The sequence below is a fragment of the Mustela nigripes genome, chromosome 2 (genome assembly GCF_022355385.1).
Source record: "Mustela nigripes isolate SB6536 chromosome 2, MUSNIG.SB6536, whole genome shotgun sequence".
NCBI lineage: Eukaryota > Metazoa > Chordata > Mammalia > Carnivora > Mustelidae > Mustela > Mustela nigripes.
In genome coordinates this window covers 173724742-173740579 of record NC_081558.1, presented here as the reverse complement: position 1 = coordinate 173740579, position 15838 = coordinate 173724742, and the positions used below count along the sequence as shown (strand labels likewise).

At 39.6% G+C, this 15838-nt stretch overlaps 1 protein-coding gene across 1 annotated transcript in view; it reads left to right on the top strand.

Moving 5' to 3' along the window:
- The window catches only part of CRYBG3 (crystallin beta-gamma domain containing 3), a 110976-nt gene that overhangs the window by 16791 nt on the left and 78347 nt on the right, over positions 1–15838 (top strand). The window lies entirely within an intron of this gene.

The window sequence follows — 15838 nt, the reverse complement described above, 5'->3', positions numbered from 1 at the left end:
TGAAAAATCCTTGAAAATCAGGGTGCCTGTGTAGCTCAGTCATTTGAGCATTCAGCTCTTGATTTTGGCTCTAGTCATGATCTGAAGGTCCTGGGATAGAGGCCTGCATTGGGCTCCCCAATCAGTGGGGAGTCAGCTTGGGGATTCTCTGTCTCTCCCTCTGCCCCTCTCTCCTCCACTTGCTTTCTCTCCCTCTCTCTCTCTCTCTCCCTCCCCCTTTCTCCCCTGCTCTTGCTCCCTCCCATTCTCTAAAATAAATAAATCTTAAAAAAAAATCCTTGAAAAATCACTGAACCTTGTACCATTTCTTTTTACTCATAAGTGATTTTCTAGAACCTGAGTGTTTGTGTTCTTCAGTGTTGTGATGCCAAGTATGTGATCGAGCTTTTGTATCTGTCCCACAGTCATAGAGTTTGGACCCAGCAATTTTCTTTTTACATAGTTTGTGACAATCAGTAAAGCAGAATGCTTGTGCTTTCTATGAATTTCAGAGTAAATTAGTTTGGTCAATGGAAGGACCGTAAAGTCATCTGAATTCTTCATCACTGATAAGGAGACTTTTAAACATTATATAAGGTCCAAAGGCATTAGGTATGGTGAGGATAAAAGCTGTTTTCATTCTTCCCCTATCATAATTAACAATATAAATATTTTTTGGGAGAAAATAGCAGGGATCTGATTTCTTTGACTTTATCAAAAGAAAGAAAATCAAGATCACCTTGCTTTCCTTATCTTTTTTCATTCCTTTGCTCGTTTGGCTATTAAATCCAGCTTTCAGGAGCGTCGTGGTTGCTCACTCCTTTAAGCATCTGCCTTCGGCTCAGGTCAGGATCTCAGGGTCCTGGGATCAAGTCCTGTGTCAGGGTTCCTGCTCAGCGGGGAGTCTGCTTCTTCCTCTCTCTGCCCCACCCCATGCTCACTCTCTCTCAAGTAAATAAATAAAATTAAAAAAAAAAAAAAATCCTGCTCTCAGACCTTATAACATCTCTACCTACTCTTTTTCTATCAATTTAGCCAACTGTTAGCCAGCCTACTGGTTTACCACTGCAAGGCTTTTTGCATGTCTTCAGTTGCCTTACGTCAAGACTTTTACTTCTAATGGTATATATGCAGCCTTTTTCTTGAGTTGTTTTACGAGAAATATTTTCTTTTGAGATCTCAAGCTTTGATGTTTCTTTGGCTACTAACTCCTGTCACCCCGTCTTCTAATCCCTTATTGCCGCCGACCTTCACCACACATCCTGCTCTCCTTGCTGCCTTCCCCCATCTGAGGCTCCGCTTGTTCCCCACTCAGCCTGTAACTGATACTCTACTACTTCGGCTCTGATCTTACTGAAAAACAAAAACCAAACACCAAAAGACCAGAACAACAACAACAAAAATACCTTCAGCCTTCAGACTTGGCCTTTCCTGTAGTCCTACTTTATACCTGCAGAGATTTGTTCCAGAAAGTCACATCTTTGTAGATGCAGTAAATATATACGTTGGGCAGATATAGTGTCTGGGCCTCCATGATTCGTCTTTTCTATGCATTCTTAATATCTTGGTTTGATTGCCCAGGTTAATTTCACTTTGGGATCTGGGTCCCCAAGCAAATATGGCTCATAGTCATGAGATTGTTTCTTTTAGGATTTGAGGCCCATTGCATTACATAAACATGGGCAGCGCAGTTAGCTTGTAATGTAGAGTGAGCCATGTTACTTTCACTGCAGTGGCCTGAGCATTTTGGCCCTTGTTGTTGTTGCTTTATCTTCCAGAAACTACTAGTAAGATTTCTTCAGTCTAGCCACATAGGCCCCAATGGTTTAGATACCTGTTGTCAGGCATCAGAAATACATATTTTGATAACACCAGTAGTACCATACCTTGGGGAAAATGGGTTAGAACCATATTTATGGTCTTGTTATTCTAAATAGTCTCAATCCAAGTATTTTCATTAGCAAGTGGAATAAAATGTGCATGTGTTTTCTTTCTAATGAATAATTTTCTATAGCAGCACTCCACTGTAATGTGATATTTGTGTTCCCATGCTTCCATCTTGTTAATCTGAATTTATGATAATGCCTTCTATGATAAGAAAAAATATACAGCATTTTTCCTGTTGAGTCTGAAACATAACAGAATTATGAATAATAAATGTTCTTATCCTTTTCTTTTTGTATTTGACTTTGAGAAGCCACATCAAGATGTTGATAATCATCTATGAAAATCAATTATATTTTCAAACAGTTAAAAACTATAGAAGCTTTATATTCTCCTTGGACAACCTTGTATTCTTAGTTATCACTTACATGCTATACAAGGTTTGCTGTTTTTTAACATTGTATCCATTTCTAATGCTGGCATTTTTAACATTGTAGCCATTTCTAATGCTAGCATTTATCATTTATGATTATCATTTATCATAAAATAAAAATTTATTTTTGTTGAATTAGGTTCTTGTATCAAGATGGCAAAACTTCTAGATATTTAGTCCATATTCTACCTTTGTTTTTCTGTGGGTTCTACAATTTTGTCTTGTAGTCTTAGACACTTGGTCCTGTTGCATTCATGTCTATTGTTATTTAAAAGAGTAGGAATGCATGTTCTAATTCCCTGCTGCCATCTACCTACTTCAGAGGAATTTTCATCCCTTGTTGCCTTCCTAGGATAAGCCCCATGCTTTTGGTTTTGATCCAGCTTTCATCCTCCTGGTTTTGATCTCTTACTTCCTGCCTTCTCTTAGACCTTGTCTTGATTATCCATCCCTCCATCTTCACTGGCTTCTATTTCTTTTCTGATACACAGTTGTTTTGGGGGGGCATCTGGGTGGCTCAGTTAGTTAAGTGTCTGACTCTTGATTTTGGCTCAGGTCATGATCTCACAGTTGTGAGACTGAGTCCTGTGTTGGACTCTGGTCTGGGAGTGGAGTCTGCTTAAGATTTTCGCCTCTCTCCCTTCCCCTGATTCCTCCCACTTCCCTCTCTCTCCCCCTCTAAAAAATAAGCAGATCAGTTTTTTTTTTTTTTTTTTTCCTTTGGTGGGTTAGGTTTCCTGTCAATCTGTTGTTTTATGTCACTCCCAATTTTTACCCAAAAATTCCTTATGAAAGTCTTTTTCAATCATCGTTTAATTCTTAATCCTTTCTAATTTGATTCCTGGCTCTTCTCTCGTTCCCTCAGACATGGGAAACTTAGTACTGTGCCTGGTACATGTGTCGTAAGTACTCAATAAGTAGTTAAATGAGTAAAAGTCATTCCATGAAACCAATGATCTCTTACTAACCACAGTCAATAGTCCTCTCTTAGTTCTTATTTAAAATGTTGAGACACTGATTTTCCAGGTCTTGTCTTCTTTCCAGAAATATGCTTTATTATTTTTGTTTCCATTAATATTGTACTTCATTGCAATTCCTGCCTCTGGCCATTTTCTTCTGTTTCCTTCGGACTTTCTGGTTAAGTTACTTTTCATATAGATGTTTCTCAAAGTCCTCCATCTTCCTCAATGTCAGTCTTCCAAAGTTATATCTTTCAATCATATTGCTTCATTTTTTGGCTCTCAGATCTCTTCTTGACATCCTCCTTGTACTCTAAGCTTGATTTTTGGGGTTCCAGACATTTCTGTATGGATGGCTTTTAATACCTCGAATTCAGTCTGCCCCAAATTCTCAGTATCTTCAGAGATGTTCTTTCTACATATATTTGGTTGGGAGGTGGAGGTGGTGGGAGGTAGGAAGGATCATTTAACTGCTTGGGATGGGAGAAGAACCCTTCCATCTGGAAATTTTTTTTTTTCTTTTTAAAATCTATTTCAAAGCATGGGGAGAGAATGAGAGGGTACATGAGCCAGGGGAGGGGCCGAGGGAGAAGCAAACTCCCTGCTGATCAGGGAGCCCAGCGTTTCCTGGGATCATGGCCAGAGCCGAAGGCGGACACTTCACCACCTAAACCACCCAGGTGCCCTTCCATCTAGAGATTTTCAAACTCTTTACTTTTAATCCCATGTTTCACACTGTCCTAAGTGGTACCTAGTGTCTTCAAAACCTGAACTTTTTCAGGCTGTCTGTGGAGTAGATTGTTTCCCTCATGATCAGAGTTACCCCTTGCAGACACTTGGGTAGAAGCTTCCTGTGGTCAGTTACTCTGCCTTCATCTGTCTGTGCCTTCTAAACCCTTTTTGAAATCTCTTATCTGCTCGTATCTACTCTCTCCCTCTCTTTGTATTTATAACTGAAACAGTTCTTTTACTGTCATTTTAGAATGTTTTGTACAAAAGAAACAATCAGTACATGTGGTAATCAGAATTTTTTATCTCTTTTTGTAATTGAAGAAAGTAAATCTCAGAGATTTTCACTTAACAAAACCCACAGTTAATGAGAGGAGACAAGAGAATTCAGATGCAGTTCTGTATAATGTTTTCCATTTGAGAACTTAATTTATAAGATATTCATAAACTAAATTTACCAAAAAGAAATCTTATTATAAAATTAAGAGAGCTATGGCAGTAAGTCTATTTTCAGAAGTGAGCCATGAGCTAAATAAAATGAATCAAACCTGGATCATAGGTTGTAGATTCTCTAACCCAGACCTAAATAAATTGATGATCATTAGAGCTGGTTCTCAGCAGCTTGACATCTACTTTATATAAAATTTAACTTTTGTTCCATTTTAGAATTGTAGTTTATAACTAATCCTACAAATCTGATGAAAGTTCTGGAGTGGTTTTTTAAAAGGCAGTGGTTGATAGATGCATATGATGTTCTATGAATAATCGAAGAGTATCAATCTAGTGTGTATTATTTTTACTTAAGATTTGTAACACTTTTTTAAAAAATTTATTTATTTATTTATTTGACAGACAGAGATCACAAGTAGGCAGAGAGGCAGGCAGAGAGGCAGGCAGAGAGAGAGAGAGAGGAGGAAGCAGGCTCCCCACGGAGCAGAGAGCCCGATACAGGACTCGATCCCAGGACCCTGAGATCATGACCCGAGCTGAAGGCAGAGGCCTAACCCACTGAGCCACCCAGGTGCCCTGTAACACTTATTTTTAATCTTAGAAGCAAATAATTTACAACGAAAAGTTACACTTTTTTTTTTTTAACTGTTACCTCTGTTTACTGATAGGTAAAGATAGAAACATTATAGCTCAAGAATATCTTACTGAAGAAAAATAGTCACTCGTTTTTTATATTAATCCTATATTGAATGAACAGTGCTGTTTAGAAGATGGATATATTAAATTTATACATCTGATCATATTTTGATTTGTGTAACTCTTCTTTCCTTACTGATGTTTTTCAACATTCTCTTGGCCAAAAGTGAAATGATAGTCAAATTTCAATGCATTAAATTTTTTCTTGGTTAGGTTAAGGGAAAATTGATTATTGAACTAATTTTTAAAATAAATTGTGGCCTTAATAAATGCTTGGCTATCCTTTTTTCTCATTGATATAGATAATAGCAGCAGTATGACATCAACTTATAAAGATTTTCAAATACTGGAACTCCTTTTAAAAAATTTTTGACTTATTTGCATTTGGAACCCATTTATAAATAGATTAACTTTAATTGATGGGAATGTTGATGAGGGGAATGAGTTGTCTCATAGTGAGCCACTATTTCTCTGCTTCTGCCAACTATGAGCGCCCTTGCAAATGTTTTAAAATTAACATATGCAGTGATGGAAAGAACAGCCTTTGGAATCAGGCAAATCTGGGCTTAAATCCCAGCTTTCCATGTGATAGTTTTGTAATCTTGGAAAATTTACTCAACCTATTTAAACTTTGGTTTGCTGATCTGTATTGGGTGTGTGTGGGGGTGTTCAATCCTGTTTTATGGAAGTGTTTTGGAATAACTGAGATAACCTATAGAGCACTACACAATGCTGAGCACAAAATGGGTACTCAGGGAAAGAGGTGCCTTCTTGCCATATAAAGTCTGGCTAAAACTTAGAAATAACTCTTTGTTTGAGAATGGTGCTGGTTTTTTCTGTGTGAATAGTTTAAAAAAGCTATTAAAAACATTGATTCTCTATCACATTTGAAAAGAGGGCATACATGGAGATACACATATTGAAATTTAGCTAGAAGTTTAAAATTTTCACCCCTTGACTCAAACTTCTATAAAGACTGAGTGGTGTCAGGGAGCCCGAAGTAGAGATCCCACCATGCCACTCTGTGGTGCATATGCCCAAAGGGACTGGCAGAGCTGGAGCCTGTCAGTCCGGGGCCTCAATATCTTTGAGTTCCTGGGTGTTGCAGGTGTTTTGAAGTACCTGGTTTGACTTGCAGCGGTTCGTTCTGTCATAGAACTGTAGTGGTCCTACTTTATGGTATCATGGAATACCTTGTCAAAATGGAAACAGATTAAGGAAGTCATGTACATACTGCAAATTTTATGAGTACATTGACCTCCATAGGTGCCAGATATTGAGTCAAGAACATTAGAGGGGGTTCTGAAAAGCTCTCCTAGAAACAAAAACATTTATTATTCTTCCCAGTGTTTTCACTGGAGATCTCTTTATATGGTAACAGAAGGGAGTGGCTTTTCTCCTACCTTGTGTCATTTTGTTCCTTTTTTTCCCTGTCTTTCCACACCTGCTCTGGTTGATTTGATTTCTACCTGCATCATAGCCTGTGACAAAGCTCACACCTGTCCTTCCAGCCCAACATGTTTTGCTGAGCATCAGGGTAATAGAACCAATTCTTTACACCTTTCCTGCCAGTGTTGCTGGGTATAAGATTTGTCATACTCAAAGTTGAACTCAGACTATTCTATCCTAATTTTTTTCTTTTTGTGTTCCTGTCCAGCTAAAAAGTGCTACCAGTTACCCAGTCTTGATGTTTGATTCTATCATTTTGTCTCCATCCCCATTGTGCCAGGGACCATCAACAGCCCTTTCTTCCTGTCCATATCCTTTGCTATTCTATAGTTCAGACTTTTCTCTTTTTTTATTTTTTTTTAAGATTTTATTTATTTGACAGAAAGAGACACAGTGAGAGAGGGAACACAAGCAGAGGGAGAGGGAGAAGCAGGCTTCCCGTTGAGCAGGGAGCCCAACGCGGGGCTCGATCCCAGGACCTTGGGATCATGACCTGAGCTGAAGGCAGGTGCTTAACGACTGAGCCACCCAGGCACCCCACGGACTTTTCTCTTTCACGTCAACAGTTTTTACTCCTGTGTTGTTTGTTCTGGCACATACAACAGATGACTGTCCTGGGTCACTTATGGTTAAGGGTCCTTATTTGGTATACCATATATAACTACATCCTTTTATCAGAAATTACATGGAAATGAAAAACTAAAAGTAACACTTCAGCTAAAATCTTAATTCCATTCTAGAGCATTTTTAAAAAGTGAAATTTCAACTTCTAAGTAACTTTAGTAACAAATTATTTGTGACATGTCAGAGCTGATCACAGCACAGCATCATGACATTAAATTTGCAGGTAATTTGTTATGTTAAATAATAACCAGCTTAGAGCAATATAGTTGATGGCCAACCTGCTGGCCTGTTCTAATTTTTTAGTGGAAAAATAATACTGTGATAAAAATGTAATATTATCTTTCAAGCAAAATTACTTTAACAGTGGGGGTATAAATCACTCATCTTTGCACCTTACCATTAGTCCCGAAATCCATTTATTGAGAAATTTCATTCATGAAAATATGTATCGGTAGTTTATATGGAATTAATCTGGCATCCCACCACAAATTAAATCCATTAGGGTGAAGGTAAGCAGTAATTTTGATTTAAAATTAAACTATAGCTTCCCTCAGGATATTGGTAATAATCTGATAATAGTTATTTTCCTCAAAATTGAGGAAATTTTAACTGTTGATGGTAGAATTTCAAATATTGACAAATTTGCCAAGTAATATGTTGCAGCCAGATGTCTAAGGAGAAAACTAACTGAATTCTCAAGTAAGAAGCTGGTTTTAGTTTGAGTGCCAGATTTTAATATGTATTAATAATTTAGGTGATAGTCATATTCAGGATGAAAATGTATACAGTTGTTTGCCTTTACCTTGTGATAACAAGGAAAACAGTCTTAGGAATGTTCACTAGAGGAACATGTACATAGGCAATTTCTATTCTGAAAAAACTTATGTTGTAGTAGAAATTTCCCAGACAAAGAGGCCAAAGAGTAAGTGGTCTCAGCAGTGGGAATAGTGTTATTGCAAAGATGTTCTGTAGAAAGAGAGAGAGAGGGGAAGAGAGAAGGGGAAAGAATGAGTGAGGCTGGGTATGATGACATTAGGTATTTGCAAGCATTGTGAGTGGCAAGAGATGAAACTGGGGAAAGACACACGGGACTAGACCCACCAACATCTTGAATGTCATGCTTGAGAGTTGGGATTTTATCCCGACAGCAGAGCTGTGATTGTGATTCAAGTCCTTTAAGGTTGGTCAGACTTGAATTCTAAAAGATTGCTCTAGTTTTTGTCTGGAGAATGGACTGGGGACAGTGCAAGCAAGGAAACAGATGATGTTTTGTCTGACTTTTTAACAAGCGGAAATGTTAAGATTTGCAGAAAATGAAAGAATGGAGACAAAACATGGGTACATTCAGTTTTGGATGTACTGAGCTTGGGATTCCAGTGAAGTATCCAAGTGGCTATGGATGCCTGATTGATAGTTGAACCTCCTGTCTGAGCTGCAGATAAAAACCTGGGAATCATCTGATTAATCTGTGGGAAATAAAACCTTGTAAGAAGGTCATGAAGCTAAAGCAGGCCCAGGCTAGAAATTGAAGAAATGTGTTTGGTAAGGAATGGCTAGAATGATGTGAAGTTGAAGGAGATGGAGAAAGTGTTTGAGAGAAGGAGGAAAATCTCATAGTAATGTCATGGTAGTGAATAGAAGACTGGTTATCAGAATGAGATTCAGTCTCACATTCTGCAGATGCACCGTGTAAGAAGTGTATTGAATTAGCAAGTGGGACAGTGTTTCTTAGAGACAGTGATCAGCACAACTAGGGAGGAAGCCAGATTGTAAGTGATTAGAGAGTGATTGGGAGGAAAGGGAACAAAGGTGGTGAAGATTAGGAACCCTTTTTTGAGGAGGTTGGTAGAGGAGAGGGCTATCCTTGTGCATTTGCTTTTGAATGATGGGCTTCTGGAAGGGACAGATGAGGAACTGTGGTTCTCAAGGAGACCTCAAGGATTGTGCACTGGTGTCCTGGTGGGGAAATTCACCTTGGGAGGAGTCCATCCTTCCTGGTGAAGAATGGCATTAAGTGAAGGAGGCATGCCGATGCTGTTGGGAGTCAGGGCTATGAGGGATTGTCTGCATGAAAGGGAGAATAGGGACCTCTGCTGAGCAAGGTGGTGGGATAGTGGAATGGGGGGTGTGGAGGTGAAAGAGCTGCTGTAGAAAATGAGGAAACGTTACAGAGAGATTTCCAGCTGGGGCTGTAAATTGTGAACGGTTCGTAGCCCAGATCTGCATAGTATGCATATCCTTGTGGTTTTTTAAAGCAAGACTCACTCACTTAGTTAGAAAACGATAAAATTGGAATTTTTCTGAGTGGGGATGATCAAGCAGTACAACTGACACTTTGAGGTTACTGGTTATATTTGATGGCTGGATAGAGAAGCTAGGAAACTTTGTGGGAACTGAAAGGGACAGTGTAAGGGAAGGCAGAATCTGTATTGGGGCAGGAGGAGTGGTATGGTGGGTTTACCTGGGACAGCGGGGTAAAACAGCTGAAACGGGGAGAGGGTGTGCACACAGGGAATGCCTGAGATTGAGTTTGCGAGGGGATGCACTTATGGGGGACTAACTAGGGTCAGAGTTTATGAAAGAGGCAAGAAGAGTGGAAGTAGAAGTTACCAGAGGATGTTAAGGAACTAGAAGTCAGGGTATTCTTAAGGATTATCCTTGCTACGCCCAATAAAGGCAGAGTCTGAGGTAGAAAGGATGACAGGCCCAGTGCTTGACACAGTAAAAGAAGAGTCACCTGGCTCTTCATTATTTTCCATTCAACAGGATCTTTGGTGACCATCCTGTGACCTTTTTGATCTTATTCCCTGTGCCACTTACCATGTTGGCACAGCACCTGCCACCTGCTCTAGGCTATTTGAGGAGGTGACAAACTAATACCAGCTGGACTTGCAAATAAATTCTTACATCACTAGAATGCGGGCTCCATGAAAGCTGGGCTATTGGTGTTGTGGGTTTTTGTTTGTTTGTTTGTTTTTACTGTTGCATCTAAACACCTGGAATGATATGGTGCTGTATGTTATTTACTGAATGAATGAGTGAATGCTTTCAAGCTTGCATGGACCCTACCTACTACTTGCTATACCCATTTCAGCCTATTACTGCATTCCCCAGAGACATTAGTCCAAGTCTTCTCTGTTTCCCAGTTCCACTCGCCTGTCCCTCCTTTGGCTTGCCATTCTCCTCTCACTTACTGAGGTCAGAGCCACTTGTTGGACCTTGTTCTTCGTCGTCTTCTTTTTCGTCTTCTTCTTTTACAGAATTGCTCAGGCCTGTCTCTTCCTTACCTCTTTACCTGGAAGAGGATGTGTCCATACTCCTCTTCAAGGCTAATATTTTCCCTTTCTTTTTTTAAAAAAGATTTTACTTATTTACCCAATAGAGATCACAAGTAGGCAGACAGGCAGACAGAAAGAGAGAGGAGGAAGCAGGCTCCCCGCTGAGCAGAGAGCTTGACGCGAAGCTCGATCCCAGGACCCCGAGACCACGACCTGAGCTGAAGGCAGAGGCTTTAACCCACTGAGCCACCCAGGCGCCCCTCCCTTTCTTATTAGAAAACGTATTAGAGGCTTTACTGGCCTCTTTATCTCAATTTATGCTTTTCATTCTCTCTTGTACAACAGTTATTCTCTAATAGGTGTAGAGCTGATCTGCCAAACAAGAACAAAAAGCCATTCTGTCTTAGACCTTAAACTGTCATATTCTTTTTTTTTTCCTAATTTCTCTAAGTTTTGCCTTTTGTCTATTGACTGACTATTCCTATCCCCTCACCTACCTACTCACAGTTTAACACTTTGAGTTTAGGGCTGTACTCACAAATTCCTGAGCTGTTAAGATTATTTCTCCTGCATTCCTAGTGCTTCTGTGTAGTCCTTATTTCTTATTTACTAATCTAACAACTGTTGGAGCACCTCTTATTGTCAGACACATTTCGAGGTGCTAGAGATACTGCACTGAATAAAATAGACAAAAATCCCTGCACTTGTGGCTTTTACTTTCTAGGGGAAGAAACAGATTTTAAAAAATGTGTGTTATGTGTGTGTGTATTTGACACTAGCAAGTACAAAGGAGAAAAAGAAGATATTGGCACTTTCAGAGTGGAGGAATTGGCAATTTTGGAGTGACTGGGGAAGCTTTCAGTGAAGAGATGACTTGTAAATAAAGATCTGAGGGAGGTGAGGGGGAGGGAGTCATATTGCTACATGGGGGAAGAAAATTCTAAGCAGAGAAGAGTGAATGTACAATTCTCGAGGCATGAGTGTGCCTGATGTTTTTGAAGAACAGTGGGATAGGATAGTCATCTTTCTAGACCTCACAATGGCATTTGGCATTTGCTCCCCATTTGCTTTTGGAAATATTCTTTGTCCTTTGCCTTTGGAGACCAGTATTCTGGAGATATGACCTCGTCTGGTTTTTGCCTTCTCCATCTCTCTCTGATTCCTTCTCTAATTTGCACCTCCTTTTAATCTCTCTCTCTCTTTTTTTTCCCTAGAGCTTTTTTGTTGGTCCCCTTTTTATCCTGCGTACACTGTGTATGGCCAAATTGCATTCTTAAACTGTGCTTCTGACTGCTTTCCAGACCTCTCCTGTCGTACAACAGCAGGGAACCAAACATTCAGTGACATCTAAGTAATTTGTTGCCTTACCTCCTCCCATCCCCACAAAGGCCCTGATCTTACCTCTCCTGTTTCCCATGTCTATTTTTTACTTTACTCAAATTGTTATCCAGTTCAGAAAACTTAGTTATCTAGGACTTTATCCCTCAGCGTCTGCTTCTGTTAGTCATCTTCTCTACCTCATTCTCTATTCCCTGTACCCCATTCATCTTCAACCACACCCTTGCCTTGATCACAGAACTGTGATAAACACAGTTCACAGTTCTGTATCTTTGGATATGTTATACTGAGTGTTCAGGATGCTCTTCTCATCCTTCAGGAGCAAGCTCAAATGTTATGTCTTCTATGCTGTGGATTCTCTTCTAAGCCCCACACAGTGATACAGCAATGAGCTTCTTGCTAGACTGTAAGCTCCTTGAAGCTGAAACTGCGTCTTCCTAATCAGTGTCTCTGATGCTTCCCAATGTGTATTAGGCACATAGCAAATAGAGGAGATAGTTGGATGAAGTTGACCTAAGGGCAGTGCATTATAGCATATTGAGGGTGAAGGGAAAAAATTTCAAATCTCCCAGTTTACATATGCCTTCTCAGTAGCCTTTGTTGTTACATGTGGAATACCAACATCTTTGAGAGCAACTGGAATTGATGTTTTGTTTGCTTGAATCCTGACTGCTTTCATTCTCTTTGTTGGAACATTGGCAGGCAGTCTTGTTGGCAGGCAGCATTGGCCCTCGCTCGTGGCAGGCTGAATTTTATTGTTGTTTAGGCTGAGGGGAAAGAGCAGCTGTTTTAGATCAGACTTAAAATTTTAATTCTATAAATTAAAAATTTATTGTGTTTACTTCAAATAGCAGTGCTCTTTTCTGCTAGTTTTTGTCCCTATTTTAGATACCTTTTTCTTGTTGGGAGTATTTCACTGATAGAAGTTTCTCAGAAGAGTATTAGGGAAAAGTTAAGAAATGAAGACCTCCAAGGACAAAAAATGCTCTTCAGTAAACTGATGATACAAAGATTCTGGAATAGCAAAGAAGCTGAAAATAAAGGGAAGGAGGAAAAAGTGATTTTTAAAAAGATTATATGTATAATTCTTTTTTTTTTTTAAGATTTTATTTATTTGAGAGAGAGAATGAAAGAGCATGAACTGTGGAGGGTCAGAGAGAGAAGCAGAATCCCTGCTGAGCAGGGAGCCAGATGCAGGACTCCATGCTGGGATCCTGATTCTGGGACTCCAGGATCATGACCTGAGCCGAAGGCAGTTGCTTAACCAACTGAGGCACCCAGGCGCCCCAAATTATATATATAAAAGTTAAATCTGGGGGCACCTGGGTGCCTCAGTCAGTTAAGCCTCTGACTCTTGATTTCAGCTCAGGTCATGATCCTTAGGGTCATGAGATCAAGCCCCATGCTCCATGTGCTCAGTGGAGTCTGTTTGTCCATCTCCCTCTGTTTCTCTCCTGTTCACTCTGTCTCTCTCAAATACATACATACATAAATAAAATCTTATAAGAAATAAAAATGTTAAATGTAAAGGTTTTTAATTGTTTAGCAAAATGTATCTCTTTTGTTGAGAAAGCAGTTTATTGTGTTTTGAAAGGAATTATAAAAAATAGTTGAGGCAGTGAAGTAATATTTTGATAAATCATCTTGAGATTTTATTGATGTCAAAAAATGTAATTTCCTGGGGCACCTGGGTGACTCAGTCATTAAGTGTCTGCTTTTGGCTCAAGTCATGATCCCAGGGTCCTGGGATTGAGCCCTGCATAGGGCTCACTGCTCAGCTCACTGCACCAGGGCTCACTGCTCTGCTCACTGCTGCTCCCTCTCCCACTCTCCCTGCTTGTGTTCCTTCTCTCACTGTGTCTCTCTCTGTCAAATAATAAATAAAATCTTTTTAAAAATGTAATTTCCATGTTCTTTTAATGTTCCCCCTCTTGTAAACCTCTGCCCCAATTTTTGACTCTTATGAATTTCTGAAAAATTTTAAGAATATTTATGATATTCTAACAAATAGCCTATAGTTTACTTCCTTCAGAAAGCTACTCAGGAAGAGCAGTTGTTCATACTAGCTATAGAAAAAAAAATCATTGTTCTGTTCATGTTACAGTCTTAATTCATTTTGACTCAGGAAGAAATGTTGTGGCTGCTAATTACAACAAATTAAATGGCATAGTTAAAGGACAAAAAATATTTATGTGTATCAAGATATTTTCAGGAATGTCAACTAACATTTCTTTTGCTAAACTGAGAGGGCCATTATGTCAGGAGAGGACACAGCTAATTTATAGCACATTCTCCAATAATGAGCACAAGGTTGGAGGGATGAGATGGAGACAAGTGGGAGTGAGTTGCAGTTGAAACCAATAAAAGGTGAGACTTAGAATGACTCTAGAAGGTTGGTCATATTCTAAATGTAGAGACTCACAAGTTTTATTAAGTTCCTAACACATAGAAAAATGCTGTGTGTTTCCTCAAATATACGCTCTGACTCTGAAGGTGGGGAACAGACTTATAATACTGCTTGTGGGGCACCTGGGTGGTTCAGTGGGTTAAAGCCTCTGCCTTAAACTCAGGTCGTGATCCCAAAGTCCTGGGATGGAGCCCCGCATTGGGCTCTCTGCTCAGCGGGGAGCCTGCTTCCTCCTCTCTCCCTGCCTGCCTCTCTGCTGACTTGTGATCTCTGTCTGTCAAATAAATAAATAAAATCTTAAAAAAAATAATAGTGCTTGAAATTAATTTCCTGGGGTAATAGGTTATAAACCTTTTCTCAAGCTTTCGTATGCTAAGTTTTGTTAGTGGTTAATGGAACACTGAATTAAAACTATTTTGAATTTGAATTAAAATATGGAAAGAGGTAAACAAATAATATTGAGATCATGATGCTCTTGCCTGCTTGAAGATCAGCCTCTTATAAAACTGTCATGTGAACTCACAGTGGCCTAAGGTGACTTTACCTTGCTGTACTGATCTTTTTTCTGACTCACACTGGAGCTTTTCTTTCATAAGCACTAGTGAGCATGACATCTGACAGATACTGTCAGGCAGGCATTCCTTCTACAAGTAGGTGAGCAGGCATATTTGGAAGGCAGGCTGAGTTGGTACATGGGCCTAAGGTTAATGAAGCTTCAGGGAAGAGTGTGACAAGGAATGCCAGCAAGCTCCTTGATAAGAGCAGCTCCGTCTTGCTTCACAGAGAGTATGCATGAGTGTGAGTCTGTTTTGCTAGTAATTTCATTATGAGCAGTAGAACACACCCGGGAGGTGTTGAACATCTGCAGGAATTCCCAGTACTGTGCAGGTTTGTGTTAATGCACATCTGAGGATTTGGTAGTTTACTATTAAGGATAATGGGCTTTTCCTCTGAATTGATACACCATGTTGCTGTCTTTTCTCATCTTTCTGAGAAACAGTTTTACACAATGCAGCAGTTCTTTGTGGGTTAGGACAGTGCTGAAATGAGGTCTATTTAGGTTTACCTATTCTACAGAGTACTTGAAAGTACTGTCCATTAGTTCTGAGTAATGAAGGCTAAATTTAAATATACCTAATATTTGCCATGATCTGTCCCTTTATTTATCTCTCCCTACGCATCTCTCACTCTTCTCATTTTGTACCCTAACCTCCATTCATCTTTAACTTCTTAGAAGCTGTCACATGACTAAATAGAGTCGGGGCAGAGGGAAGAAGAGAGCTAGGGAAGGAAGGGGATGAACAAGCATCACATAGTCAGTAGTAGGTGTCCTTCTGAGGGCACTTCTAGGAATACTCCTCTGTGTTACGTCCTCTGCTGTCACTGACACCAAACCTGGACCAGTTACTCCTGTTCTGGCTTCCCACATGGAGTGTATTTCTCCCCTCATGACATTTACTATATAGCCTTGTTTAAGTTGTGCTGACCGTGCCCTTCCCTAGACTGTAAACAGCCTGACGAATCAGAAGCCACCAGTCTTACTCACAGATGTATCCCTGGCATCTGGCACAAAGTGTGTCATATGATACTTTATTAGTAGATCTGTGTGATT